Source organism: Schistocerca americana, chromosome 8 (genome assembly GCF_021461395.2).
Source record: "Schistocerca americana isolate TAMUIC-IGC-003095 chromosome 8, iqSchAmer2.1, whole genome shotgun sequence".
In the NCBI taxonomy this organism is placed as follows: Eukaryota; Metazoa; Arthropoda; class Insecta; order Orthoptera; family Acrididae; genus Schistocerca; species Schistocerca americana.
Genome location: NC_060126.1, coordinates 70,184,719 through 70,208,806, shown reverse-complemented (window position 1 = coordinate 70,208,806; position 24,088 = coordinate 70,184,719). Strand labels below are relative to the sequence as shown.

The 24,088-nt window shown below is 50.6% G+C and overlaps 19 non-coding genes across 19 annotated transcripts; 11 read left to right on the top strand and 8 right to left on the bottom strand.

Annotated features, from left to right (window-relative positions):
• Nucleotides 1-3,795: 3,795 nt before the first annotated feature.
• Trnag-ccc lies at nt 3,796-3,867 on the bottom strand. Its single transcript has one exon. It is a non-coding gene; the product is annotated as a tRNA-Gly (tRNA).
• A 639-nt stretch (nt 3,868-4,506) lies between these two features.
• Trnae-uuc lies at nt 4,507-4,578 on the top strand. Its single transcript has one exon. It is a non-coding gene; the product is annotated as a tRNA-Glu (tRNA).
• Nucleotides 4,579-5,592: 1,014 nt separating this feature from the next.
• Nucleotides 5,593-5,664, bottom strand: Trnag-ccc. Its single transcript has one exon. It is a non-coding gene; the product is annotated as a tRNA-Gly (tRNA).
• A 903-nt stretch (nt 5,665-6,567) lies between these two features.
• On the top strand, nt 6,568-6,639 carry Trnae-uuc. Its single transcript has one exon. It is a non-coding gene; the product is annotated as a tRNA-Glu (tRNA).
• A 1,726-nt stretch (nt 6,640-8,365) lies between these two features.
• Trnae-uuc lies at nt 8,366-8,437 on the top strand. Its single transcript has one exon. It is a non-coding gene; the product is annotated as a tRNA-Glu (tRNA).
• A 1,726-nt stretch (nt 8,438-10,163) lies between these two features.
• Nucleotides 10,164-10,235, top strand: Trnae-uuc. Its single transcript has one exon. It is a non-coding gene; the product is annotated as a tRNA-Glu (tRNA).
• Nucleotides 10,236-11,250: 1,015 nt separating this feature from the next.
• On the bottom strand, nt 11,251-11,322 carry Trnag-ccc. Its single transcript has one exon. It is a non-coding gene; the product is annotated as a tRNA-Gly (tRNA).
• Nucleotides 11,323-11,961: 639 nt separating this feature from the next.
• On the top strand, nt 11,962-12,033 carry Trnae-uuc. The gene has a single exon. It is a non-coding gene; the product is annotated as a tRNA-Glu (tRNA).
• A 1,015-nt stretch (nt 12,034-13,048) lies between these two features.
• On the bottom strand, nt 13,049-13,120 carry Trnag-ccc. The gene has a single exon. It is a non-coding gene; the product is annotated as a tRNA-Gly (tRNA).
• A 903-nt stretch (nt 13,121-14,023) lies between these two features.
• On the top strand, nt 14,024-14,095 carry Trnae-uuc. The gene has a single exon. It is a non-coding gene; the product is annotated as a tRNA-Glu (tRNA).
• A 1,015-nt stretch (nt 14,096-15,110) lies between these two features.
• Trnag-ccc lies at nt 15,111-15,182 on the bottom strand. Its single transcript has one exon. It is a non-coding gene; the product is annotated as a tRNA-Gly (tRNA).
• Nucleotides 15,183-15,821: 639 nt separating this feature from the next.
• Nucleotides 15,822-15,893, top strand: Trnae-uuc. Its single transcript has one exon. It is a non-coding gene; the product is annotated as a tRNA-Glu (tRNA).
• Nucleotides 15,894-16,908: 1,015 nt separating this feature from the next.
• Nucleotides 16,909-16,980, bottom strand: Trnag-ccc. The gene has a single exon. It is a non-coding gene; the product is annotated as a tRNA-Gly (tRNA).
• A 639-nt stretch (nt 16,981-17,619) lies between these two features.
• Trnae-uuc lies at nt 17,620-17,691 on the top strand. Its single transcript has one exon. It is a non-coding gene; the product is annotated as a tRNA-Glu (tRNA).
• Nucleotides 17,692-18,705: 1,014 nt separating this feature from the next.
• On the bottom strand, nt 18,706-18,777 carry Trnag-ccc. The gene has a single exon. It is a non-coding gene; the product is annotated as a tRNA-Gly (tRNA).
• Nucleotides 18,778-19,680: 903 nt separating this feature from the next.
• On the top strand, nt 19,681-19,752 carry Trnae-uuc. The gene has a single exon. It is a non-coding gene; the product is annotated as a tRNA-Glu (tRNA).
• Nucleotides 19,753-20,767: 1,015 nt separating this feature from the next.
• Nucleotides 20,768-20,839, bottom strand: Trnag-ccc. The gene has a single exon. It is a non-coding gene; the product is annotated as a tRNA-Gly (tRNA).
• Nucleotides 20,840-21,478: 639 nt separating this feature from the next.
• Nucleotides 21,479-21,550, top strand: Trnae-uuc. Its single transcript has one exon. It is a non-coding gene; the product is annotated as a tRNA-Glu (tRNA).
• Nucleotides 21,551-23,276: 1,726 nt separating this feature from the next.
• Trnae-uuc lies at nt 23,277-23,348 on the top strand. The gene has a single exon. It is a non-coding gene; the product is annotated as a tRNA-Glu (tRNA).
• Nucleotides 23,349-24,088: the final 740 nt, after the last annotated feature.

Sequence of the window (24,088 nt, the reverse complement as noted above, 5' to 3'; positions counted from 1 at the left end):
TGGCCGGTCCGAATCCAATAGAACTGGCGTCTCCATCCGTATCCTGGAGAGTTATCTGGAAGAATGTTAGTCTGCCGATCCACTCTATGCCTGTGGCGTCCAAGTGGTATAGGGTAATTAATAATTTGGTCCCCACCAATGGACTGCACCGTATTGGTCTTTCTGACACGGACAACTGTACTCGGTGTGGTCTCCTGGATACCCTTGAGCATCGATTCACCTGCTGTGGGCACCTTGCTAATTGGCGTTGGCTCAGGAAACAACTGGCTTTTGTCACTAGGTCTGCTGAAGCCGCTTATACTATTGACATCGTCGACCGGCCCGATTCTTCCTTTTTTTCCGTGAACGCAGCTCAATACCATCATGTGGTTGATTGGACATTTCATACATTTTGTCAACAGTTGACATGAAGAGGATGAACACCTAGCGTTTCGGCAGTACATGCTTACTGCTTACATTAACCGCTTGCGATTGCCAGGCCTCCGTGATGATTTTGCAAATATGCTTAGCCTGACATTTGAAAGAGAGGAAGTTGGCTAAGGTCAGCACTGTGAGCCATTCTCTTTTATACTGTTTCTAGATTTGCCGCCTTTATGTATACTTCTTCTCTACACCAGGACTGAAGTTTTCGTGAACCTTTAGGGCGCACAAGAGAAACAAACGTGAAACCAAGAACCGAGACAGTAGGGGAAAGTACGACGCCCTTGTACAGGTGCCACTCGGAAACAGGACGGTGGAGTCATCGTGGCCAGGCCTCGGGCTTCGACCCCTGCCCAATTTGATTACGTAGGCATGAATCTGACTGTCACCTCTAACATTTACATAATGAAAAAATAAACTAGGAAGAAGAAACAAGAGGTAAATCAAAGACATCAAGAAAAAAAATCGATAAGGGGTAGCACTTCGGATCCGAAGATTGCAGATTCAAAAAACCGGGGCAAGGATACCTGCCTCTCATCCAGGAGGCCCGGGTTCGATTCCCGGTACCGGAACGTGAATTTTCTTGGCTGAGATGAGACAACTTCTCACGGCCGTTTTTCGTCTTCGTGGAGCTGCTGCTCTGGGATCCAAATATAAGGTGAGAGAAAGTCAAGAAAAAGAGATACATCCTCACGAGAGTGGCGGGGCCGTTTTGAAGGGAGAGGAGACGGTTTTGCGGTTTTGGACTGCTCATGCGACAGTGTTGCATCGCCCGTTAGCTCAGTGGGCTATAGCGTCGTGCTAGCAACGCGAAGGTCATGGGTTCCATCCCTCCACGGGCCATTCCATTTTCTCCCCTAATAGGAAATGCTGTCTCCTGCGAGACTCTGCCAGGCAGATTCTAAATGATGTGCACATCCAGCTAGAAGTCTGAACGTTTCGCTAAGGGGTTGCCAAAGGCCAGCTCACTTTCGATTAATGAAGTTAAGCAGACGTTTGCGTGGTTAGTGAGTGGATGGGTGATCGTCCGGGAACTCTGCGTGCTATTGGACCCTTTCATTTCAACCCCCACCCTCCTCCTTTTGTGCTACAGAGTTGACGTGCTATGATGCCTCCCTAAGCAATTTAAATTACGTTAACGAACATATGATCCAAAATTAAACGAGGCTGTTTGCAAAAAGAGCGAAAGGAAAGTGCAAGAACGACTGTGGCAATAACAGAAACGTACGAATCCACAGATAATTTCTCAAATGTGTAGAAAACACTGTAGCGAAGCAGTGAGATTTCCGAAATTTGTAAATGAAAGTTTAGCTTTTCGTATTGAAAAGGAAAAGTATTCTTGATTACTTTATTTCCCGCAGCCGATTGTCGTACTTCTCCTGTCATATGGCCCCACCGCCGAGCGGTAGTCGAGCAAAGTCGGGCCAAGTCGACACACGATGAAGTGAAATCAATCCACTTAGCTGGATCAAGGCGAGAGACGAGGAGATACTACCTGTGCCGCGACACGTGGCAATTTCGAGGATCGCATGGTCCTGAACACACACTATTGCGCTACGCAAAAATGACAATCCTTCTGTGGTGGCCGGGAAGCGAACCCGGATCAACTGCTTGGAAAGCAACCATGCTGACCGTTACACCACCAACGCATTGCGCTGCAGGCTTATTGTGTCGCGGTGCGTTGCCGCCCCTGCTGCCACCAGAGGCTCAAGCGAACTTGCTGCAGGCGCTCTGCCCGCCAGCACATCGGAACGCGGTGCCACGTTGCTTCCAGGGCGATGCACTGTAACTAGACGCAGCATTGACTTCCGCCGAGAAATCCACCCTTTCATGTACGGCATGGTGGGAAAACAATTCTGACATTAGAACTTCTTAGTGAGGCTGCGGTGGCGAGTATTCCTGTATGCCTCGGTGGCGCAGTGTGCTGCGCGTGTCATTATCTTAAAGGCGTACGTTCTATCCTCAACTCAGCCATCTCATTTTCTCTCCACGACGGTGAAAGGCACAGCATGGATTTTGCGAGGTAAGGCCGTATTTGCCGTTTATTACCACCTAGGCTACTTTGCGTCAACGTGTGTTTGTTTCCAGTTATTACTAATTACAGTTTTGCTAGTTGCACTCGAGACTGAAAGCGATGTTTGCCTAGTATGACTTGCGCGCTTTGGGAGTGAGTAAGCGGGATCGTGGTGGCGGACAGAGTTCAGCGTTGGCGCCAGATTCGGCCCTAAAGTTGCGTGGAGGAGACGTATTTCTGGACGCATACACACGTAGTGGATCGTTGAAGTATGTCCGGTATGGTCTAGTGGCTAGGATACCTGGCTTTCACAGAGGAGGCCCGGGTTCGATTCCCGGTACCTGAACGTGAATTTTCGGGGCTGAGATGAGAAAGCTACTCACGGCCGTTTTTCGTCTTCGCGGAGCTGCTGCTCTGGGTTCCAGGTATAAGGTGAGAGAAAGTCAAGAAAAAGAGATACATCCTCACGTTAATGGCGGGGCCGTCTTGAAGGGGAGGAGACGGTTTTGCGGTTTTGGACTGCTGATGCGACAGTGTTGCATTGCTCGTTAGCTCAGTGGGTTATAGCGTCGTGCTAGTAACGCGTAGGTCATGGGTTCCATCCCTCCACGGGCCATTCCATTTTCTCCCCTAATAGGAAATGCTGCCTCCTGCGAGACTCTGCCAGGCAGATTCTAAATGATGTGCACATCAAGCTAGAAGTCTGAACGTTTCGCTAAGGGGTTGCCAACGGCCAGCTCACTTTCAATTAATGAAGTTAAGCAGACGTTTGCGTGGTTAGTGAGTGGATGGGTGATCGTCCGGGAACTCTGCGTGCTATTGGACCCTTCCATTTCAACCCCCACCCTCCTCCTTTTATGCTACAGTGTTGACGTGCTATGATGCCTCCCTAAGCAATTTAAATTACGTTAACGAACATATGATCCACAATTTAATGAGGCTGTTTGCAAAAAGAGCGCAAGGAAAGTGCAAGAACGACTTTGGCAATAACAGAACCGTACGAATCAACAGATAATTTCTCAAACGTGTAGATAACACTGTGGCGAAGCAGTGAGATTTCCGAAATTTGTAAATGAAAGTTTAGCTTTTCGTATTGACAAGGAAAAGTACTCTTGATTACTTTATTTCTCGCAGCCGATTGTCGTACTTCTCCTGTCATATCGGCCCCACCGCCGAGCGGCAGCGAGCGGCAGTCGAGCAAAGTCGGGCCAAGTCGACACACGATGAAGTGAAATCAATCCACTTAGCTGGAACGAGGCAGGAGACGAGGAGATACTACCTGTGCCGCGACACGTGGCAATTTCGAGGATCGCATGGTCTAGAACACACACTATTGCACTACGCAAAAATGACAATCCTCCTGCGGTGGCCGGGAATCGAACCCGGATCAACTGCTTGGGAAGAAACCATGCTGACCGTTACACCACCACCGCATTGCGCTGCAGGCTTCCTGTGTCGCGGTGCGTTGTCGCCCCTGCTGCCACCAGAGGATCAAGCGACCCTGCTGCAGGCGCTCTGCCCGCCGGCACATCGGAAGGCGGTGGCACGTTGCTTCCAGGGCGATGCACTGTAACTAGACGCAGCATTGACTTCCGCCGAGAAATCCACCCTTTCATGTACGGCATGGTGGGAAAACAATTCTGAAATTAGAACTTCTTAGTGAGGCTGCGGTGGCGAGTATTCCTGTATGCCTCGGTGGCGCAGTGGGCTGCGCGTGTCATTATCTTAAGGGCGTACGTTCTATCCTCAACTCAGCCATCTCATTTTCTCTCCACGACGGTGAAAGGCACAGCATAGCTTTTGCGAGGTAAGGCCGTATTTGCCGTTTATTACCACCTAGGCTACTTTGCGTCAACGTGTGTTTGTTTCCAGTTATTACTAATTACAGTTTTGCTAGTTGCACTCGAGACTGAAAGCGATGTTTGCCTAGTATGACTTGCGCGCTTTGGGAGTGAGTAAGCGGGATCGTGGTGGCGGACAGAGTTCAGCGTTGGCGCCAGATTCGGCCCTAAAGTTTCGTGGAGGAGAAGTATTTCTGGACGCATACACACGTAGTGGGTCGTTGAGGTGTGTCCGGTATGGTCTAGTGGCTAGGATACCTGGCTTTCACCCAGGAGGCCCGGGTTCGATTCCCGGTACCTGAACGTGAATTCTCGGGGCTGAGATGAGAAAACTTCTCACGGCCGTTTTTCGTCTTCGTGGAGCTGCTGCTCTGGGTTCCAGGTATAAGGTGAGAGAAAGTCAAGAAAAAGAGATACATCCTCACGTTAATGGCGGGGCCGTCTTGAAGGGGAGGAGACGGTTTTGCGGTTTTGAACTGCTGATGCGACAGTGTTGCATTGCTCGTTAGCTCAGTGGGTTATAGCGTCGTGCTAGTAACGCGTAGGTCATGGGTTCCATCCCTCCACGGGCCATTCCATTTTCTCCCCTAATAGGAAATGCTTTCTCCTGCGAGACTCTGCCAGGCAGATTCTAAATGATGTGCACATCCAGCTAGAAGCCTGAACGTTTCGCTAAGGGGTTGCCAACGGCCAGCTCACTTTCGATTAATGAAGTTAAGCAGACGTTTGCGTGGTTAGTGAGTGGATGGGTGATCGTCCGGGAACTCTGCGTGCTATTGGACCCTTCCATTTCAACCCCCAGCCTCCTCCTTTTGTGCTACAGTGTTGACGTGCTATGATGCCTCCCTAAGCAATTTAAATTACGTTAACGAACGTATGATCCACAATTTAATGAGGCTGTTTGCAAAAAGAGCGCAAGGAAAGTGCAAGAACGACTTTGGCAATAACAGAACCGTACGAATCAACAGATAATTTCTCAAATGTGTAGATAACACTGTGCGAAGCAGTGAGATTTCCGAAATTTGTAAATGAAAGTTTAGCTTTTCGTATTGAAAAGGAAAAGTACTCTTGATTACTTTATTTCTCGCAGCCGATTGTCGTACTTCTCCTGTCATATCGGCCCCACCGCTGAGCGGCAGCGAGCGGCAGTCGACCAAAGTCGGGCCAAGTCGACACACGATGAAGTGAAATTAATCCACTTAGCTGGAACGAAGCAGGAGACGAGGAGATACTACCTGTGCCGTGACACGTGGCAATTTCGAGGATCGCATGGTCTAGAACACACACTATTGCGCAACGCAAAAATGACAATCCTCCTGCGGTGGCCGGGAATCGAACCCGGATCAACTGCTTGGGAAGCAACCATGCTGACCGTTACACCACCACCGCATAGCGCTGCAGGCTTCCTGTGTCGCGGTGCGTTGTCGCCCCTGCTGCCACCAGAGGATCAAGCGACCCTGCTGCAGGCGCTCTGCCCGCCGGCACATCGGAACGCGGTGCCACGTTGCTTCCAGGGCGATGCACTGTAACTAGACGCAGCATTGACTTCCGCCGAGAAATCCACCCTTTCATGTATGGCATGGTGGGAAAACAATTCTGAAATTAGAACTTCTTAGTGAGGCTGCGGTGGCGAGTATTAATGTATGCCTCGGTGGCGCAGGGGGCTGCGCGTGTCATTATCTTAAGGGTGTACGTTCTATCCTCAACTCAGCCATCTCATTTTCTCTCCACGACGGTGAAAGGCACAGCATAGCTTTTGCGAGGCAAGGCCGTGTTTGCCGTTTATTACCACCTAGGCTACTTTGCGTCAACGTGTGTTTGTTTCCAGTTATTACTAATTACAGTTTTGCTAGTTGCACTCGAAACTGAAAGCGATGTTTGCCTAGTATGACTTGCGCGCTTTGGGAGTGGTGGTGGTGGTGGTGGTTAGTGTTTAACGTCCCGTCGACAACGAGGTCATTAGAGACGGAGCGCAAGCTCGGGTTAGGGAAGGATTGGGAAGGAAATCGGCCGTGCCCTTTCAAAGGAACCATCCCGGCATTTGCCTGAAACGATTTAGGGAAATCACGGAAAACCTAAATCAGGATGGCCGGAGACGGGATTGAACCGTCGTTCTCCCGAATGCGAGTCCAGTGTGCTAACCACTGCGCCACCTCGCTCGGTCCTTGGGAGTGAGTAAGCGGGATCGTGGTGGCGGACAGAGTTCAGCGTTGGCGCCAGATTCGGCCCTAAAGTTGCGTGGAGGAGAAGTATTTCTGGACGCATACACACGTAGTGGATCGTTGATGTGTGTCCGGTATGGTCTAGTGGCTAGGATACCTGGCTTTCACCCAGGATGCCCGGGTTCGATTCCCGGTACCTGAACGTGAATTCACGGGGCTGAGATGAGAAATCTTCTCACGGCCGTTTTTCGTCTTCGTGGAGCTGCTGCTCTGGGTTCCAAGTATAGGGTGAGAGAAAGTGAAGAAAAAGAGATACATCCTCACGTTAATGGCGGGGCCGTTTTGAAGGGAGAGGAGACGGTTTTGCGGTTTTGGACTGCTGATGCGACAGTGTTGCATTGCCCGTTAGCTCAGTGGGTTATAGCGTCGTGCTAGTAACGCGTAGGTCATGGGTTCCATCCCTCCACGGGCCATTCCATTTTCTCCCCTAATAGGAAATGCTTTCTCCTGCGAGAATCTGCCAGGCAGATTCTAAATGATGTGCACATCCAGCTAGAAGCCTGAACGTTTCGCTAAGGGGTTGCAAACGGCCAGCTCACTTTCGATTAATGAATTTAAGCAGACGTTTGCGTGGTTAGTGAGTGGATGGGTGATCGTCCGGGAACTCTGCGTGCTATTGGACCCTTCCATTTCAACCCCCACCCTCCTCCTTTTGTGCTACAGTGTTGACGTGCTATGATGCCTCCCTAAGCAATTTAAATTACGTTAACGAACATATGATCCAAAATTTAACGAGGCTGTTTGCAAAAAGAGCGCAAGGAAAGTGCAAGAACGACTTTGGCAATAACAGAACCGTACGAATCAACAGATAATTTCTCAAATGTGTAGATAACACTGTGCGAAGCAGTGAGATTTCCGAAATTTGTAAATGAAAGTTTAGCTTTTCGTTCTGAAAAGGAAAAGTACTCTTGATTACTTTATTTCTCGCAGCCGATTGTCGTACTTCTCCTGTCATATCGGCCCCACCGCCGAGCGGCAGCGAGCGGCAGTCGAGCAAAGTCGGGCCAAGTCGACACACGATGAAGTGAAATTAATCCACTTAGCTGGAACGAGGCAGGAGACGAGGAGATACTACCTGTGCCGCGACACGTGGCAATTTCGAGGATCGCATGGTCTAGAACACACACTATTGCGCTACGCAAAAATGACAATCCTCCTGCGGTGGCCGGGAATCGAACACGGATCAACTGCTTGGGAAGCAACCATGCTGACAGTTACACCACCACCGCATTGCGCTGCAGGCTTCCTGTGTCGCGGTGCGTTGTCGCCCCTGCTGCCACCAGAGGATCAAGCGACCCTGCTGCAGGCGCTCTGCCCGCCGGCACATCGGAACGCGGTGCCACGTTGCTTCCAGGGCGATGCACTGTAACTAGACGCAGCATTGACTTCCGCCGAGAAATCCACCCTTTCATGTACGGCATGGTGGGAAAACAATTCTGAAATTAGAACTTCTTAGTGAGGCTGCGGTGGCGAGTATTCCTGTATGCCTCGGTGGCGCAGTGGGCTGCGCATGTCATTATCTTAAGGGCGTACGTTCTATCCTCAACTCAGCCATCTCATTTTCTCTCCACGACGGTGAAAGGCACAGCATAGCTTTTGCGAGGTAAGGCCGTATTTGCCGTTTATTACCACCTAGGCTACTTTGCGTCAACGTGTGTTTGTTTCCAGTTATTACTAATTACAGTTTTGCTAGTTGCACTCGAGACTGAAAGCAATGTTTGCCTAGTATGACTTGCGCGCTTTGGGAGTGAGTAAGCGGGATCGTGGTGGCGGACAGAGTTCAGCGTTGGCGCCAGATTCGGCCCTAAAGTTGCGTGGAGGAGACGTATTTCTGGACGCATACACACGTAGTGGATCGTTGAGGTGTGTCCGGTATGGTCTTGTGGCTAGGATACCTGGCTTTCACCCAGGAGGCCCGGGTTCGATTCCCGGTACCTGAACGTGAATTCTCGGGGCTGAGATGAGAAAACTTCTCACGGCCGTTTTTCGTCTTCGTGGAGCTGCTGCTCTGGGTTCCAAGTATAAGGTGAGAGAAAGTCAAGGAAAAGAGATACATCCTCACGTTAATGGCGGGGCCGTTTTGAAGGGAGAGGAGACGGTTTTGCGGTTTTGGACTGCTGATGCGACACTGTTGCATTGCCCGTTAGCTCAGTGGGCTGTAGCGTCGTGCTAGTAACGCGTAGGTCATGGGTTCCTTCCCTCCACGGGCCATTCCATTTTCTCCCCTAATAGGAAATGCTGCCTCCTGCGAGACTCTGCCAGGCAGATTCTAAATGATGTGCACATCCAGCTAGAAGTCTGAACGTTTCGCTAAGGGGTTGCCAACGGCCAGCTCACTTTCAATTAATGAAGTTAAGCAGACGTTTGCGTGGTTAGTGAGTGGATGGGTGATCGTCCGGGAACTCTGCGTGCTATTGGACCCTTCCATTTCAACCCCCACCCTCCTCCTTTTATGCTACAGTGTTGACGTGCTATGATGCCTCCCTAAGCAATTTAAATTACGTTAACGAACATATGATCCACAATTTAATGAGGCTGATTGCAAAAAGAGCGCAAGGAAAGTGCAAGAACGACTTTGGCAATAACAGAACCGTACGAATCAACAGATAATTTCTCAAATGTGTAGATAACACTGTGCGAAGCAGTGAGATTTCCGAAATTTGTAAATGAAAGTTTAGCTTTTCGTATTGAAAAGGAAAAGTACTCTTGATTACTTTATTTCTCGCAGCCGATTGTCGTACTTCTCCTGTCATATCGGCCCCACCGCCGAGCGGCAGCGAGCGGCAGTCGAGCAAAGTCGGGCCAAGTCGACACACGATGAAGTGAAATTAATCCACTTAGCTGGAACGAGGCAGGAGACGAGGAGATACTACCTGTGCCGCGACACGTGGCAATTTCGAGGATCGCATGGTCTAGAACACACACTATTGCGCTACGCAAAAATGACAATCCTCCTGCGGTGGCCGGGAATCGAACACGGATCAACTGCTTGGGAAGCAACCATGCTGACCGTTACACCAGCACCGCATTGCGCTGCAGGCTTCCTGTGTCGCGGTGCGTTGTCGCCCCTGCTGCCACCAGAGGATCAAGCGACCCTGCTGCAGGCGCTCTGCCCGCCGGCACATCGGAACGCGGTGCCACGTTGCTTCCAGGGCGATGCACTGTAATTAGACGCAGCATTGACTTCCGCCGAGAAATCCACCCTTTCATGTACGGCATGGTGGGAAAACAATTCTGAAATTAGAACTTCTTAGTGAGGCTGCGGTGGCGAGTATTCCTGTATGCCTCGGTGGCGCAGTGGGCTGCGCATGTCATTATCTTAAGGGCGTACGTTCTATCCTCAACTCAGCCATCTCATTTTCTCTCCACGACGGTGAAAGGCACAGCATAGCTTTTGCGAGGTAAGGCCGTATTTGCCGTTTATTACCACCTAGGCTACTTTGCGTCAACGTGTGTTTGTTTCCAGTTATTACTAATTACAGTTTTGCTAGTTGCACTCGAGACTGAAAGCGATGTTTGCCTAGTATGACTTGCGCGCTTTGGGAGTGAGTAAGCGGGATCGTGGTGGCGGACAGAGTTCAGCGTTGGCGCCAGATTCGGCCCTAAAGTTGCGTGGAGGAGACGTATTTCTGGACGCATACACACGTAGTGGATCGTTGAGGTGTGTCCGGTATGGTCTTGTGGCTAGGATACCTGGCTTTCACCCAGGAGGCCCGGGTTCGATTCCCGGTACCTGAACGTGAATTCTCGGGGCTGAGATGAGAAAACTTCTCACGGCCGTTTTTCGTCTTCGTGGAGCTGCTGCTCTGGGTTCCAAGTATAAGGTGAGAGAAAGTCAAGGAAAAGAGATACATCCTCACGTTAATGGCGGGGCCGTTTTGAAGGGAGAGGAGACGGTTTTGCGGTTTTGGACTGCTGATGCGACACTGTTGCATTGCCCGTTAGCTCAGTGGGCTGTAGCGTCGTGCTAGTAACGCGTAGGTCATGGGTTCCTTCCCTCCACGGGCCATTCCATTTTCTCCCCTAATAGGAAATGCTGCCTCCTGCGAGACTCTGTAAGGCAGATTCTAAATGATGTGCACATCCAGCTAGAAGTCTGAACGTTTCGCTAAGGGGTTGCCAACGGCCAGCTCACTTTCAATTAATGAAGTTAAGCAGACGTTTGCGTGGTTAGTGAGTGGATGGGTGATCGTCCGGGAACTCTGCGTGCTATTGGACCCTTCCATTTCAACCCCCACCCTCCTCCTTTTATGCTACAGTGTTGACGTGCTATGATGCCTCCCTAAGCAATTTAAATTACGTTAACGAACATATGATCCACAATTTAATGAGGCTGATTGCAAAAAGAGCGCAAGGAAAGTGCAAGAACGACTTTGGCAATAACAGAACCGTACGAATCAACAGATAATTTCTCAAATGTGTAGATAACACTGTGCGAAGCAGTGAGATTTCCGAAATTTGTAAATGAAAGTTTAGCTTTTCGTATTGAAAAGGAAAAGTACTCTTGATTACTTTATTTCTCGCAGCCGATTGTCGTACTTCTCCTGTCATATCGGCCCCACCGCCGAGCGGCAGCGAGCGGCAGTCGAGCAAAGTCGGGCCAAGTCGACACACGATGAAGTGAAATTAATCCACTTAGCTGGAACGAGGCAGGAGACGAGGAGATACTACCTGTGCCGCGACACGTGGCAATTTCGAGGATCGCATGGTCTAGAACACACACTATTGCGCTACGCAAAAATGACAATCCTCCTGCGGTGGCCGGGAATCGAACACGGATCAACTGCTTGGGAAGCAACCATGCTGACCGTTACACCACCACCGCATTGCGCTGCAGGCTTCCTGTGTCGCGGTGTGTTGTCGCCCCTGCTGCCACCAGAGGATCAAGCGACCCTGCTGCAGGCGCTCTGCCCGCCGGCACATCGGAACGCGGTGCCACGTTGCTTCCAGGGCGATGCACTGTAACTAGACGCAGCATTGACTTCCGCCGAGAAATCCACCCTTTCATGTACGGCATGGTGGGAAAACAATTCTGAAATTAGAACTTCTTAGTGAGGCTGCGGTGGCGAGTATTCCTGTATGCCTCGGTGGCGCAGTGGGCTGCGCATGTCATTATCTTAAGGGCGTACGTTCTATCCTCAACTCAGCCATCTCATTTTCTCTCCACGACGGTGAAAGGCACAGCATAGCTTTTGCGAGGTAAGGCCGTATTTGCCGTTTATTACCACCTAGGCTACTTTGCGTCAACGTGTGTTTGTTTCCAGTTATTACTAATTACAGTTTTGCTAGTTGCACTCGAGACTGAAAGCGATGTTTGCCTAGTATGACTTGCGCGCTTTGGGAGTGAGTAAGCGGGATCGTGGTGGCGGACAGAGTTCAGCGTTGGCGCCAGATTCGGCCCTAAAGTTGCGTGGAGGAGACGTATTTCTGGACGCATACACACGTAGTGGATCGTTGAGGTGTGTCCGGTATGGTCTAGTGGCTAGGATACCTGGCTTTCACCCAGGAGGCCCGGGTTCGATTCCCGGTACCTGAACGTGAATTCTCGGGGCTGAGATGAGAAAACTTCTCACGGCCGTTTTTCGTCTTCGTGGAGCTGCTGCTCTGGGTTCCAAGTATAAGGTGAGAGAAAGTCAAGGAAAAGAGATACACCCTCACGTTAATGGCGGGGCCGTTTTGAAGGGAGAGGAGACGGTTTTGCGGTTTTGGACTGCTGATGCGACACTGTTGCATTGCCCGTTAGCTCAGTGGGCTGTAGCGTCGTGCTAGTAACGCGTAGGTCATGGGTTCCTTCCCTCCACGGGCCATTCCATTTTCTCCCCTAATAGGAAATGCTGCCTCCTGCGAGACTCTGCCAGGCAGATTCTAAATGATGTGCACATCCAGCTAGAAGTCTGAACGTTTCGCTAAGGGGTTGCCAACGGCCATCTCACTTTCAATTAATGAAGTTAAGCAGACGTTTGCGTGGTTAGTGAGTGGATGGGTGATCGTCCGGGAACTCTGCGTGCTATTGGACCCTTCCATTTCAACCCCCACCCTCCTCCTTTTATGCTACAGTGTTGACGTGCTATGATGCCTCCCTAAGCAATTTAAATTACGTTAACGAACATATGATCCACAATTTAATGAGGCTGATTGCAAAAAGAGCGCAAGGAAAGTGCAAGAACGACTTTGGCAATAACAGAACCGTACGAATCAACAGATAATTTCTCAAATGTGTAGATAACACTGTGCGAAGCAGTGAGATTTCCGAAATTTGTAAATGAAAGTTTAGCTTTTCGTATTGAAAAGGAAAAGTACTCTTGATTACTTTATTTCTCGCAGCCGATTGTCGTACTTCTCCTGTCATATCGGCCCCACCGCTGAGCGGCAGCGAGCGGCAGTCGACCAAAGTCGGGCCAAGTCGACACACGATGAAGTGAAATTAATCCACTTAGCTGGAACGAAGCAGGAGACGAGGAGATACTACCTGTGCCGTGACACGTGGCAATTTCGAGGATCGCATGGTCTAGAACACACACTATTGCGCAACGCAAAAATGACAATCCTCCTGCGGTGGCCGGGAATCGAACCCGGATCAACTGCTTGGGAAGCAACCATGCTGACCGTTACACCACCACCGCATAGCGCTGCAGGCTTCCTGTGTCGCGGTGCGTTGTCGCCCCTGCTGCCACCAGAGGATCAAGCGACCCTGCTGCAGGCGCTCTGCCCGCCGGCACATCGGAACGCGGTGCCACGTTGCTTCCAGGGCGATGCACTGTAACTAGACGCAGCATTGACTTCCGCCGAGAAATCCACCCTTTCATGTATGGCATGGTGGGAAAACAATTCTGAAATTAGAACTTCTTAGTGAGGCTGCGGTGGCGAGTATTAATGTATGCCTCGGTGGCGCAGGGGGCTGCGCGTGTCATTATCTTAAGGGTGTACGTTCTATCCTCAACTCAGCCATCTCATTTTCTCTCCACGACGGTGAAAGGCACAGCATAGCTTTTGCGAGGCAAGGCCGTGTTTGCCGTTTATTACCACCTAGGCTACTTTGCGTCAACGTGTGTTTGTTTCCAGTTATTACTAATTACAGTTTTGCTAGTTGCACTCGAAACTGAAAGCGATGTTTGCCTAGTATGACTTGCGCGCTTTGGGAGTGGTGGTGGTGGTGGTGGTTAGTGTTTAACGTCCCGTCGACAACGAGGTCATTAGAGACGGAGCGCAAGCTCGGGTTAGGGAAGGATTGGGAAGGAAATCGGCCGTGCCCTTTCAAAGGAACCATCCCGGCATTTGCCTGAAACGATTTAGGGAAATCACGGAAAACCTAAATCAGGATGGCCGGAGACGGGATTGAACCGTCGTTCTCCCGAATGCGAGTCCAGTGTGCTAACCACTGCGCCACCTCGCTCGGTCCTTGGGAGTGAGTAAGCGGGATCGTGGTGGCGGACAGAGTTCAGCGTTGGCGCCAGATTCGGCCCTAAAGTTGCGTGGAGGAGAAGTATTTCTGGACGCATACACACGTAGTGGATCGTTGATGTGTGTCCGGTATGGTCTAGTGGCTAGGATACCTGGCTTTCACCCAGGATGCCCGGGTTCGATTCCCGGTACCTGAACGTGAATTCACGGGGCTGAGATGAGAAATCTTCTCACGGCCGTTTTTCGTCTTCGTGGAGCTGCTGCTCTGGGTTCCAAGTATAGGGTGAGAGAAAGTGAAGAAAAAGAGATACATCCTCACGTTAATGGCGGGGCCGTTTTGAAGGGAGAGGAGACGGTTTTGCGGTTTTGGACTGCTGATGCGACAGTGTTGCATTGCCCGTTAGCTCAGTGGGTTATAGCGTCGTGCTAGTAACGCGTAGGTCATGGGTTCCATCCCTCCACGGGCCATTCCATTTTCTCCCCTAATAGGAAATGCTTTCTCCTGCGAGAATCTGCCAGGCAGATTCTAAATGATGTGCACATCCAGCTAGAAGCCTGAACGTTTCGCTAAGGGGTTGCAAACGGCCAGCTCACTTTCGATTAATGAATTTAAGCAGACGTTTGCGTGGTTAGTGAGTGGATGGGTGATCGTCCGGGAACTCTGCGTGCTATTGGACCCTTCCATTTCAACCCCCACCCTCCTCCTTTTGTGCTACAGTGTTGACGTGCTATGATGCCTCCCTAAGCAATTTAAATTACGTTAACGAACATATGATCCAAAATTTAACGAGGCTGTTTGCAAAAAGAGCGCAAGGAAAGTGCAAGAACGACTTTGGCAATAACAGAACCGTACGAATCAACAGATAATTTCTCAAATGTGTAGATAACACTGTGCGAAGCAGTGAGATTTCCGAAATTTGTAAATGAAAGTTTAGCTTTTCGTTCTGAAAAGGAAAAGTACTCTTGATTACTTTATTTCTCGCAGCCGATTGTCGTACTTCTCCTGTCATATCGGCCCCACCGCCGAGCGGCAGCGAGCGGCAGTCGAGCAAAGTCGGGCCAAGTCGACACACGATGAAGTGAAATTAATCCACTTAGCTGGAACGAGGCAGGAGACGAGGAGATACTACCTGTGCCGCGACACGTGGCAATTTCGAGGATCGCATGGTCTAGAACACACACTATTGCGCTACGCAAAAATGACAATCCTCCTGCGGTGGCCGGGAATCGAACACGGATCAACTGCTTGGGAAGCAACCATGCTGACCGTTACACCACCACCGCATTGCGCTGCAGGCTTCCTGTGTCGCGGTGCGTTGTCGCCCCTGCTGCCACCAGAGGATCAAGCGACCCTGCTGCAGGCGCTCTGCCCGCCGGCACATCGGAACGCGGTGCCACGTTGCTTCCAGGGCGATGCACTGTAACTAGACGCAGCATTGACTTCCGCCGAGAAATCCACCCTTTCATGTACGGCATGGTGGGAAAACAATTCTGAAATTAGAACTTCTTAGTGAGGCTGCGGTGGCGAGTATTCCTGTATGCCTCGGTGGCGCAGTGGGCTGCGCATGTCATTATCTTAAGGGCGTACGTTCTATCCTCAACTCAGCCATCTCATTTTCTCTCCACGACGGTGAAAGGCACAGCATAGCTTTTGCGAGGTAAGGCCGTATTTGCCGTTTATTACCACCTAGGCTACTTTGCGTCAACGTGTGTTTGTTTCCAGTTATTACTAATTACAGTTTTGCTAGTTGCACTCGAGACTGAAAGCAATGTTTGCCTAGTATGACTTGCGCGCTTTGGGAGTGAGTAAGCGGGATCGTGGTGGCGGACAGAGTTCAGCGTTGGCGCCAGATTCGGCCCTAAAGTTGCGTGGAGGAGACGTATTTCTGGACGCATACACACGTAGTGGATCGTTGAGGTGTGTCCGGTATGGTCTTGTGGCTAGGATACCTGGCTTTCACCCAGGAGGCCCGGGTTCGATTCCCGGTACCTGAACGTGAATTCTCGGGGCTGAGATGAGAAAACTTCTCACGGCCGTTTTTCGTCTTCGTGGAGCTGCTGCTCTGGGTTCCAAGTATAAGGTGAGAGAAAGTCAAGGAAAAGAGATACATCCTCACGTTAATGGCGGGGCCGTTTTGAAGGGAGAGGAGACGGTTTTGCGGTTTTGGACTGCTGATGCGACACTGTTGCATTGCCCGTTAGCTCAGTGGGCTGTAGCGTCGTGCTAGTAACGCGTAGGTCATGGGTTCCTTCCCTCCACGGGCCATTCCATTTTCTCCCCTAATAGGAAATGCTGCCTCCTGCGAGACTCTGCCAGGCAGATTCTAAATGATGTGCACATCCAGCTAGAAGTCTGAACGTTTCGCTAAGGGGTTGCCAACGGCCAGCTCACTTTCAATTAATGAAGTTAAGCAGACGTTTGCGTGGTTAGTGAGTGGATGGGTGATCGTCCGGGAACTCTGCGTGCTATTGGACCCTTCCATTTCAACCCCCACCCTCCTCCTTTTATGCTACAGTGTTGACGTGCTATGATGCCTCCCTAAGCAATTTAAATTACGTTAACGAACATATGATCCACAATTTAATGAGGCTGATTGCAAAAAGAGCGCAAGGAAAGTGCAAGAACGACTTTGGCAATAACAGAACCGTACGAATCAACAGATAATTTCTCAAATGTGTAGATAACACTGTGCGAAGCAGTGAGATTTCCGAAATTTGTAAATGAAAGTTTAGCTTTTCGTATTGACAAGGAAAAGTACTCTTGATTACTTTATTTCTCGCAGCCGATTGTCGTACTTCTCCTGTCATATCGGCCCCACCGCCGAGCGGCAGCGAGCGGCAGTCGAGCAAAGTCGGGCCAAGTCGACACACGATGAAGTGAAATCAATCCACTTAGCTGGAACGAGGCAGGAGACGAGGAGATACTACCTGTGCCGCGACACGTGGCAATTTCGAGGATCGCATGGTCTAGAACACACACTATTGCACTACGCAAAAATGACAATCCTCCTGCGGTGGCCGGGAATCGAACCCGGATCAACTGCTTGGGAAGAAACCATGCTGACCGTTACACCACCACCGCATTGCGCTGCAGGCTTCCTGTGTCGCGGTGCGTTGTCGCCCCTGCTGCCACCAGAGGATCAAGCGACCCTGCTGCAGGCGCTCTGCCCGCCGGCACATCGGAAGGCGGTGGCACGTTGCTTCCAGGGCGATGCACTGTAACTAGACGCAGCATTGACTTCCGCCGAGAAATCCACCCTTTCATGTACGGCATGGTGGGAAAACAATTCTGAAATTAGAACTTCTTAGTGAGGCTGCGGTGGCGAGTATTCCTGTATGCCTCGGTGGCGCAGTGGGCTGCGCGTGTCATTATCTTAAGGGCGTACGTTCTATCCTCAACTCAGCCATCTCATTTTCTCTCCACGACGGTGAAAGGCACAGCATAGCTTTTGCGAGGTAAGGCCGTATTTGCCGTTTATTACCACCTAGGCTACTTTGCGTCAACGTGTGTTTGTTTCCAGTTATTACTAATTACAGTTTTGCTAGTTGCACTCGAGACTGAAAGCGATGTTTGCCTAGTATGACTTGCGCGCTTTGGGAGTGAGTAAGCGGGATCGTGGTGGCGGACAGAGTTCAGCGTTGGCGCCAGATTCGGCCCTAAAGTTTCGTGGAGGAGAAGTATTTCTGGACGCATACACACGTAGTGGGTCGTTGAGGTGTGTCCGGTATGGTCTAGTGGCTAGGATACCTGGCTTTCACCCAGGAGGCCCGGGTTCGATTCCCGGTACCTGAACGTGAATTCTCGGGGCTGAGATGAGAAAACTTCTCACGGCCGTTTTTCGTCTTCGTGGAGCTGCTGCTCTGGGTTCCAGGTATAAGGTGAGAGAAAGTCAAGAAAAAGAGATACATCCTCACGTTAATGGCGGGGCCGTCTTGAAGGGGAGGAGACGGTTTTGCGGTTTTGAACTGCTGATGCGACAGTGTTGCATTGCTCGTTAGCTCAGTGGGTTATAGCGTCGTGCTAGTAACGCGTAGGTCATGGGTTCCATCCCTCCACGGGCCATTCCATTTTCTCCCCTAATAGGAAATGCTTTCTCCTGCGAGACTCTGCCAGGCAGATTCTAAATGATGTGCACATCCAGCTAGAAGCCTGAACGTTTCGCTAAGGGGTTGCCAACGGCCAGCTCACTTTCGATTAATGAAGTTAAGCAGACGTTTGCGTGGTTAGTGAGTGGATGGGTGATCGTCCGGGAACTCTGCGTGCTATTGGACCCTTCCATTTCAACCCCCAGCCTCCTCCTTTTGTGCTACAGTGTTGACGTGCTATGATGCCTCCCTAAGCAATTTAAATTACGTTAACGAACGTATGATCCACAATTTAATGAGGCTGTTTGCAAAAAGAGCGCAAGGAAAGTGCAAGAACGACTTTGGCAATAACAGAACCGTACGAATCAACAGATAATTTCTCAAATGTGTAGATAACACTGTGCGAAGCAGTGAGATTTCCGAAATTTGTAAATGAAAGTTTAGCTTTTCGTATTGAAAAGGAAAAGTACTCTTGATTACTTTATTTCTCGCAGCCGATTGTCGTACTTCTCCTGTCATATCGGCCCCACCGCTGAGCGGCAGCGAGCGGCAGTCGACCAAAGTCGGGCCAAGTCGACACACGATGAAGTGAAATTAATCCACTTAGCTGGAACGAAGCAGGAGACGAGGAGATACTACCTGTGCCGTGACACGTGGCAATTTCGAGGATCGCATGGTCTAGAACACACACTATTGCGCAACGCAAAAATGACAATCCTCCTGCGGTGGCCGGGAATCGAACCCGGATCAACTGCTTGGGAAGCAACCATGCTGACCGTTACACCACCACCGCATAGCGCTGCAGGCTTCCTGTGTCGCGGTGCGTTGTCGCCCCTGCTGCCACCAGAGGATCAAGCGACCCTGCTGCAGGCGCTCTGCCCGCCGGCACATCGGAACGCGGTGCCACGTTGCTTCCAGGGCGATGCACTGTAACTAGACGCAGCATTGACTTCCGCCGAGAAATCCACCCTTTCATGTATGGCATGGTGGGAAAACAATTCTGAAATTAGAACTTCTTAGTGAGGCTGCGGTGGCGAGTATTAATGTATGCCTCGGTGGCGCAGGGGGCTGCGCGTGTCATTATCTTAAGGGTGTACGTTCTATCCTCAACTCAGCCATCTCATTTTCTCTCCACGACGGTGAAAGGCACAGCATAGCTTTTGCGAGGCAAGGCCGTGTTTGCCGTTTATTACCACCTAGGCTACTTTGCGTCAACGTGTGTTTGTTTCCAGTTATTACTAATTACAGTTTTGCTAGTTGCACTCGAAACTGAAAGCGATGTTTGCCTAGTATGACTTGCGCGCTTTGGGAGTGGTGGTGGTGGTGGTGGTTAGTGTTTAACGTCCCGTCGACAACGAGGTCATTAGAGACGGAGCGCAAGCTCGGGTTAGGGAAGGATTGGGAAGGAAATCGGCCGTGCCCTTTCAAAGGAACCATCCCGGCATTTGCCTGAAACGATTTAGGGAAATCACGGAAAACCTAAATCAGGATGGCCGGAGACGGGATTGAACCGTCGTTCTCCCGAATGCGAGTCCAGTGTGCTAACCACTGCGCCACCTCGCTCGGTCCTTGGGAGTGAGTAAGCGGGATCGTGGTGGCGGACAGAGTTCAGCGTTGGCGCCAGATTCGGCCCTAAAGTTGCGTGGAGGAGAAGTATTTCTGGACGCATACACACGTAGTGGATCGTTGATGTGTGTCCGGTATGGTCTAGTGGCTAGGATACCTGGCTTTCACCCAGGATGCCCGGGTTCGATTCCCGGTACCTGAACGTGAATTCACGGGGCTGAGATGAGAAATCTTCTCACGGCCGTTTTTCGTCTTCGTGGAGCTGCTGCTCTGGGTTCCAAGTATAGGGTGAGAGAAAGTGAAGAAAAAGAGATACATCCTCACGTTAATGGCGGGGCCGTTTTGAAGGGAGAGGAGACGGTTTTGCGGTTTTGGACTGCTGATGCGACAGTGTTGCATTGCCCGTTAGCTCAGTGGGTTATAGCGTCGTGCTAGTAACGCGTAGGTCATGGGTTCCATCCCTCCACGGGCCATTCCATTTTCTCCCCTAATAGGAAATGCTTTCTCCTGCGAGAATCTGCCAGGCAGATTCTAAATGATGTGCACATCCAGCTAGAAGCCTGAACGTTTCGCTAAGGGGTTGCAAACGGCCAGCTCACTTTCGATTAATGAATTTAAGCAGACGTTTGCGTGGTTAGTGAGTGGATGGGTGATCGTCCGGGAACTCTGCGTGCTATTGGACCCTTCCATTTCAACCCCCACCCTCCTCCTTTTGTGCTACAGTGTTGACGTGCTATGATGCCTCCCTAAGCAATTTAAATTACGTTAACGAACATATGATCCAAAATTTAACGAGGCTGTTTGCAAAAAGAGCGCAAGGAAAGTGCAAGAACGACTTTGGCAATAACAGAACCGTACGAATCAACAGATAATTTCTCAAATGTGTAGATAACACTGTGCGAAGCAGTGAGATTTCCGAAATTTGTAAATGAAAGTTTAGCTTTTCGTTCTGAAAAGGAAAAGTACTCTTGATTACTTTATTTCTCGCAGCCGATTGTCGTACTTCTCCTGTCATATCGGCCCCACCGCCGAGCGGCAGCGAGCGGCAGTCGAGCAAAGTCGGGCCAAGTCGACACACGATGAAGTGAAATTAATCCACTTAGCTGGAACGAGGCAGGAGACGAGGAGATACTACCTGTGCCGCGACACGTGGCAATTTCGAGGATCGCATGGTCTAGAACACACACTATTGCGCTACGCAAAAATGACAATCCTCCTGCGGTGGCCGGGAATCGAACACGGATCAACTGCTTGGGAAGCAACCATGCTGACCGTTACACCACCACCGCATTGCGCTGCAGGCTTCCTGTGTCGCGGTGCGTTGTCGCCCCTGCTGCCACCAGAGGATCAAGCGACCCTGCTGCAGGCGCTCTGCCCGCCGGCACATCGGAACGCGGTGCCACGTTGCTTCCAGGGCGATGCACTGTAACTAGACGCAGCATTGACTTCCGCCGAGAAATCCACCCTTTCATGTACGGCATGGTGGGAAAACAATTCTGAAATTAGAACTTCTTAGTGAGGCTGCGGTGGCGAGTATTCCTGTATGCCTCGGTGGCGCAGTGGGCTGCGCATGTCATTATCTTAAGGGCGTACGTTCTATCCTCAACTCAGCCATCTCATTTTCTCTCCACGACGGTGAAAGGCACAGCATAGCTTTTGCGAGGTAAGGCCGTATTTGCCGTTTATTACCACCTAGGCTACTTTGCGTCAACGTGTGTTTGTTTCCAGTTATTACTAATTACAGTTTTGCTAGTTGCACTCGAGACTGAAAGCAATGTTTGCCTAGTATGACTTGCGCGCTTTGGGAGTGAGTAAGCGGGATCGTGGTGGCGGACAGAGTTCAGCGTTGGCGCCAGATTCGGCCCTAAAGTTGCGTGGAGGAGACGTATTTCTGGACGCATACACACGTAGTGGATCGTTGAGGTGTGTCCGGTATGGTCTTGTGGCTAGGATACCTGGCTTTCACCCAGGAGGCCCGGGTTCGATTCCCGGTACCTGAACGTGAATTCTCGGGGCTGAGATGAGAAAACTTCTCACGGCCGTTTTTCGTCTTCGTGGAGCTGCTGCTCTGGGTTCCAAGTATAAGGTGAGAGAAAGTCAAGGAAAAGAGATACATCCTCACGTTAATGGCGGGGCCGTTTTGAAGGGAGAGGAGACGGTTTTGCGGTTTTGGACTGCTGATGCGACACTGTTGCATTGCCCGTTAGCTCAGTGGGCTGTAGCGTCGTGCTAGTAACGCGTAGGTCATGGGTTCCTTCCCTCCACGGGCCATTCCATTTTCTCCCCTAATAGGAAATGCTGCCTCCTGCGAGACTCTGCCAGGCAGATTCTAAATGATGTGCACATCCAGCTAGAAGTCTGAACGTTTCGCTAAGGGGTTGCCAACGGCCAGCTCACTTTCAATTAATGAAGTTAAGCAGACGTTTGCGTGGTTAGTGAGTGGATGGGTGATCGTCCGGGAACTCTGCGTGCTATTGGACCCTTCCATTTCAACCCCCACCCTCCTCCTTTTATGCTACAGTGTTGACGTGCTATGATGCCTCCCTAAGCAATTTAAATTACGTTAACGAACATATGATCCACAATTTAATGAGGCTGATTGCAAAAAGAGCGCAAGGAAAGTGCAAGAACGACTTTGGCAATAACAGAACCGTACGAATCAACAGATAATTTCTCAAATGTGTAGATAACACTGTGCGAAGCAGTGAGATTTCCGAAATTTGTAAATGAAAGTTTAGCTTTTCGTATTGAAAAGGAAAAGTACTCTTGATTACTTTATTTCTCGCAGCCGATTGTCGTACTTCTCCTGTCATATCGGCCCCACCGCCGAGCGGCAGCGAGCGGCAGTCGAGCAAAGTCGGGCCAAGTCGACACACGATGAAGTGAAATTAATCCACTTAGCTGGAACGAGGCAGGAGACGAGGAGATACTACCTGTGCCGCGACACGTGGCAATTTCGAGGATCGCATGGTCTAGAACACACACTATTGCGCTACGCAAAAATGACAATCCTCCTGCGGTGGCCGGGAATCGAACACGGATCAACTGCTTGGGAAGCAACCATGCTGACCGTTACACCAGCACCGCATTGCGCTGCAGGCTTCCTGTGTCGCGGTGCGTTGTCGCCCCTGCTGCCACCAGAGGATCAAGCGACCCTGCTGCAGGCGCTCTGCCCGCCGGCACATCGGAACGCGGTGCCACGTTGCTTCCAGGGCGATGCACTGTAACTAGACGCAGCATTGACTTCCGCCGAGAAATCCACCCTTTCATGTACGGCATGGTGGGAAAACAATTCTGAAATTAGAACTTCTTAGTGAGGCTGCGGTGGCGAGTATTCCTGTATGCCTCGGTGGCGCAGTGGGCTGCGCATGTCATTATCTTAAGGGCGTACGTTCTATCCTCAACTCAGCCATCTCATTTTCTCTCCACGACGGTGAAAGGCACAGCATAGCTTTTGCGAGGTAAGGCCGTATTTGCCGTTTATTACCACCTAGGCTACTTTGCGTCAACGTGTGTTTGTTTCCAGTTATTACTAATTACAGTTTTGCTAGTTGCACTCGAGACTGAAAGCGATGTTTGCCTAGTATGACTTGCGCGCTTTGGGAGTGAGTAAGCGGGATCGTGGTGGCGGACAGAGTTCAGCGTTGGCGCCAGATTCGGCCCTAAAGTTGCGTGGAGGAGACGTATTTCTGGACGCATACACACGTAGTGGATCGTTGAGGTGTGTCCGGTATGGTCTTGTGGCTAGGATACCTGGCTTTCACCCAGGAGGCCCGGGTTCGATTCCCGGTACCTGAACGTGAATTCTCGGGGCTGAGATGAGAAAACTTCTCACGGCCGTTTTTCGTCTTCGTGGAGCTGCTGCTCTGGGTTCCAAGTATAAGGTGAGAGAAAGTCAAGGAAAAGAGATACATCCTCACGTTAATGGCGGGGCCGTTTTGAAGGGAGAGGAGACGGTTTTGCGGTTTTGGACTGCTGATGCGACACTGTTGCATTGCCCGTTAGCTCAGTGGGCTGTAGCGTCGTGCTAGTAACGCGTAGGTCATGGGTTCCTTCCCTCCACGGGCCATTCCATTTTCTCCCCTAATAGGAAATGCTGCCTCCTGCGAGACTCTGCCAGGCAGATTCTAAATGATGTGCACATCCAGCTAGAAGTCTGAACGTTTCGCTAAGGGGTTGCCAACGGCCAGCTCACTTTCAATTAATGAAGTTAAGCAGACGTTTGCGTGGTTAGTGAGTGGATGGGTGATCGTCCGGGAACTCTGCGTGCTATTGGACCCTTCCATTTCAACCCCCACCCTCCTCCTTTTATGCTACAGTGTTGACGTGCTATGATGCCTCCCTAAGCAATTTAAATTACGTTAACGAACATATGATCCACAATTTAATGAGGCTGATTGCAAAAAGAGCGCAAGGAAAGTGCAAGAACGACTTTGGCAATAACAGAACCGTACGAATCAACAGATAATTTCTCATATGTGTAGATAACACTGTGCGAAGCAGTGAGATTTCCGAAATTTGTAAATGAAAGTTTAGCT